Below are 5312 nucleotides of genomic sequence, written 5' to 3'. Positions count from 1 at the left end.
AAGTGACAGATATTCTCGCCAGAAATGGGGCTGCACAGGGATTCATAGGCCCAGGACCCTTTTTGGTCATGGAGCTCGGTTAAGCGAAACTTCTATATCTGGATGAAGACCGAAGCGCAATATTATTGAACAAATACGGAAGGTAATAGACAGGCTAAGATTAAAAACATAGTGGGGCGTCAAACAAAGAGCATCGAGCAAAGCGTCGATTTCTAACGAATTGATACAGGTGTTCTTTCTGGCAACTTCAGGGAAATGAAACACTTGTCAAACACAGGAGTTGTTAACTCTGATCAGTGTAGGTTGTGCAACGAAGAAAAGGAAACAGCATAGCCCTCACTAGGGTCAGACTTCGCTTTCTAGGATCACCAAAACACACGACCTAAATTGAATTCAACCAAAGGGCCTCGCGAGGTATCTTAGTAATACGTGAACACGTAAGACCTGTAGCCAAATAGTGGTTTGTTGCAATAGATCGTTTCGGTCGCCTTAACTAGGACACTTGCTCCCTCCTCAAAATCTAATCTAAGTACGCTTCTAGGTTGGCAATATCTCACAGAAAGTAAAAGAATAAATATTAAGAGAAACGTACGGAATTGCTTCCGCATCGAGGTAACTTTCGATAATATTGCCTTTGGCTCCATTTATCTCGAGGTCTTGTGTGCAAGTAGGCATAATGCTTCTACTGTTGGTTGAATTTCCACTATGCTCCGTTAACGCGATATTTCATAAGGCAATACTTTCGCGAACATTGGCATTTTGGTCCCTATTCTTATATCATCCACAAAAAGTATATAATTTCTGAGAGGGCAAACTCAAAAGGCAGTAAGTACTTGGAGCCAAAAGAGAGATCAGACTCCGTAGGTGAACTTTCGTCTTTGCCATAATAAAACATGTACCAGCTTTTAAACGCAATTTGGGCTTGTATATAAATATATTTATATTAGACTGCATCACTCCCCATAAAAAAAAAAAATCGGTACTGTGTTTCCATTATAATTATAAAATATTTCGGAAAAATATTAAGATTTACGTGAACTGGACCGATTTGAAAATACCTCCATCTTAAAGATGTTTTTTTAAATTGCATAAAAATATTTTTACAAAATTTTTTAAAATTTTGAATGGAATCGTAATAATCAGATTTTTGCTGCTGTTTTTTTTATATATTTTTTAAAGATTTGTATAAGAAAAACTTGAATAACTGAACCTAAACTCTTCCGATTTAGACTTGTGAGGTGTCATTGGAAAAGTATTTTCTTACCGTTTTTATTTCTTTGCTAATAAACTCTATCAAAGGATGAATAAAGATGTGTTGGTATTTGAAACAAAAAAAAATAAAAAAATTTGGATACGAATGACTTTTCGACAGAAATAAAAACAGTGGGAAAATATCTGATCCCATAAGTCTAAATCGGAATAGTTTTGGCTCAGTTATTTAAGATTTTCGAAAATCAATCTTTGAAAAAAGTAAAAAAGAGCATCAAAAATCTCATTATTGCGATTCCGTTGAGAAGATTTGTAAATAATTTTATGCAGATTTTTTAAGCTTAGTCTGTTTTTTCAAAAAGTTCTTTAAAAAACTATTTTTATTCATAAAAAACTCCATTTTGGAGGTATTTTCAAATCGGTCCAGAACATGTTTAAATATTTTGGAAAATGGGCGTTGCCACGCCCACTTATGATTATATGCATATATCTATGTACCCGCTCCACCGTTTTCTCCCAAACTAGGCATTGTTGGTGGCCTTGGTACAACATATCAAATGGCTGAAAATTATAAAAATCGGACAATAACCACGCCCACATCCCATTAACGGTAATTTCGAGAATACGAAATCTTCGATAAATGAGTAAATACTAAAGCTAATTTATTCAAAATTGATGTTTGCAATAACGTTTTAACAAAAAACACGTTTGTGATAAAATTTTGGTTTGACCTGGTATGTATATATTGGTAACCGTTCGATCAAGTTGTACCAAACTTGCATACCAAACTTGCATAAAAGCAAAACGTTTAAATTTATTTAAATCGGACTAAAATTGCTCCCACTTTTCATATAACGGTAAATTTTAGAAATACTTGAAACTTCGACGCTAATTTATCCAAAATTTATACTAAAAACACTCCCTTGAAATAAGTAACATTATTATAGAATTTTGGAAAGTGGGGGTGATACCGTCCACATCGAACCATATAAGTTTATCTCATTAAGTATAACTGAACACACTATAATAGGGGTAAAACCATTATTCCATGTAACGGTAGTTTTCAGAAAAGTGAAAAAACTATATTTAATACTTGCGCCGGGTATTTAATGTTCGGCTCCACCCGAACCCAGCCTTTTTTAATTGTTTATATCCAATTTATAATGTATACAATTTATAAGTAATAAAAACATTGACTTAAGTTAGTTATAGCCTTTTTAAGGATATTCCTAAACCTTCGCAATTCGCATTCGCATTTGTACATTCGCGTTCTGGAAATTCGAATTTGCATTCGCGAATGTGAAATAATGGCATTCGCAATATCTCGAATATATGTACATACATATTTACATACTCGCATGTATATATAGGGTATTTCCCGAGAAGAGTTAACCAAAAGGGAAAAAAGTAAAAATCCACCAAGATCCGGATTCGGATATCCGATCTACATAATTTTGATCTCCTGAAATTCAAGTTATAAAATAATCTTATATTAAAAATAAAACTGTTCTGTCCGCAAAAAATTATTAAAAAATAAGATGAAAGTCCTACTACTATGCATGCCTACATATCGTCCGCTTCACGTATTGTCCCGTTGTTTAAATATTTTGTGACCCACGGTTCAAAACTAGTTTTTTTCTGACATCAATAAAGCTGAAAACTGGATAAAGCTGAAGAGGGAGCTCACCAAGGCTCGAATCGTCACATACGATATCGTATTACTCGTCACGTAAAAACACATTTTTCGGAATATGACATACGTGAACGTACTCTTTATCCCATTCATCTTGTACGACTGACGGTATCACGTTCCTCAGTGAACTCAGAAACTGTGCTTAGTGCATCGGGTTGCATTTATGTTGAAAATAGAAATAGATTGTTGCCCGATAATTCGGAAATGCTTCTTTTTATAATGAAAAATATTATTAATTAGGTACTACTAAATTTGCGATTGCACGTTCTGAACGCGTTGTTTTGTACTTCTGATCAACTGAACAGTTGCGTGTTAGATGATCGTAAAATTTTTCTGATCATTTGAGACAACGTGTTGTGTGTTTTGAATTTGACAGCTAATGTATCAAGCCGTTCAGAAGACGCATTACGATCATTGATTTTTTTAGCAACGGTTGCGCTCAACTTCTGCACCTTCTGAACCTACCCAATACAAAAAAAAAATCTGAACTAGATTTTTAAATTGCATCTACATCTTTTTACGTCTTCTTTATAAAATTCGAATTTTTAAAGAAACAGCAGATATTTTTGAATTAATTAATTTTCAATTTGCTTTAAATCATTTTATTATAAGCCAAATAATTTTGATCGCATAATTCTCAAAATTTACGCAACGGCCAGCAATAAGACTTACCTTGGCATAAATAACGAGACGAGAATATACTATTGAGATGGCGGAAAATTTTGATTTACCGCTAGTTTTTCAGCAAAGTTTTTACTTCGACGTTCTAAATATTTTACAAATTCGAGCAAACGAATGCGGAACGTGCGATAGGGGTTCATATCTACTCATCCAAGCTGTATGAAGAGCATTATTGAATGATCTTCTGTCCATTTTCTGGATTCTTGAAATATCTTTGGAAAATATTGCATGGATTTTGAATTTATATCGTTTCAAATGTCTTTTTTCGTATGACGGGTGTCTGAGCATATTTTTCAACACTATTTCGCTTTTGTTTGTAAATTAGTCTATAGATTTGAAGAAAAATTTTCATTGAAAAAGTTAGCGATGTAAATAATGATTTCATAATATAAATATTATATTATATCGTCACCTCAAATGCAAAACAAGCTGTAACTAACTTTTTTTTTGAATTTAGGATTTTTTTATTAGTTACGGTCTTTTATTTCAGGTGGCGATATATGTATGTATGTATCCGCCTTTTGACAACCAGTGGATACCTTTAGAAAGTTAATATTATCGTAGAGTAACGTGTTCATTGTTCTACAACACCTATACATATTGTAGGCATCTATCGATAGCCCACTCATTCAAACGTAGTTGAACATCATAGTCTATTGTGAACTAATTACAGTATTATGACTAATTGAAATTCAAAATATAAACATTCTTTAAGGATATATAAATCTATTTGAACAAAAAAATACTTATATAAAAAACTTATTAATTTATCCATCTAAATGAAATATATTTAAGTACATACATACACTTCCATCCACTTGAATAGTTAAGACAAAATCTGAATTTATTTTTTACATAGAAAAATAAAATTGAGGGCCCGAATCGAACGTAATTCGTATCAGATTTTTATTTGATTTAGTTTATACTATATACCTTTTGTCAAACAACTTTGTTTGTGATATTGCTATTGCTAGTGCGAAATAAAAATAACTATTTAATATATGTACATAATATATATTTAGCATAAAAAAAAATAAAATAATCACTTCAACTGTGAAGGCCCCGGCGAGATTCGAACTCACGATCTCCTGTTTACTAGACAGGCGCTTTAACCAACTAAGCCACGGCGCCAGTTGCTCGACAGTTCTGCTAAGTGTGAGTATATAAATACAAACATCTGTATGCATAAGCATTATTCACCACGAGAACAGAACTCAACAGCGGCACAACAAACACACCACTCATTCCCAGCACGAGAATCTAAAAATAAATCAACATACACACAGATGCCGCCACAAACAAGAAATTGGCATGCCAGCCAGTGTTGCTGCCGCTGCAAGAACTTTCTAACCAAGATTGGACGAAAAAGTTGCCAAATGTAAGCTAAAATAACCAGTTTTTTTTAAAATTAAATCAGGTCATCACAAATTCGTTTTATATAGCACGTATAGAAAAATTTTACAGGCCAAAGAAAATCAATTTTTATTTGCATTTTTGAAAAGTAAATCCTTTTAAGGCTGAAAATAAATGAAATACATTCATATATATATACATATATGTATATAATATATACATATTTTAGAAAATTAGTCTTCCCGTATTAGGTGCATATGTATGATATGTTAATATCTTCGTAAACATTACCAGACTCTAAATTGCGTTTTTAAATAAGAACACAGGTACACAGTTTCCAACTTCTTTGTAAGAATCAATGAAATACCTAATCAGC

General features: G+C 32.8%; 1 non-coding gene across 1 annotated transcript; it reads right to left on the bottom strand.

Moving 5' to 3' along the window:
- Positions 1-4640: 4640 nt before the first annotated feature.
- Positions 4641-4714, bottom strand: TRNAT-AGU (transfer RNA threonine (anticodon AGU)). The gene has a single exon. It is a non-coding gene; the product is annotated as a tRNA-Thr (tRNA).
- Positions 4715-5312: the final 598 nt, after the last annotated feature.

The sequence above is a fragment of the Rhagoletis zephyria genome, unplaced genomic scaffold (assembly GCF_001687245.7).
Source record: "Rhagoletis zephyria isolate East Lansing unplaced genomic scaffold, Rhagoletis_zephyria_1.1 Rzeph_scaffold_07366, whole genome shotgun sequence".
NCBI lineage: Eukaryota > Metazoa > Arthropoda > Insecta > Diptera > Tephritidae > Rhagoletis > Rhagoletis zephyria.
The sequence above is the reverse complement of the archived record's forward strand: the minus strand, read 5'-3'. Positions and strand labels throughout refer to the sequence as shown.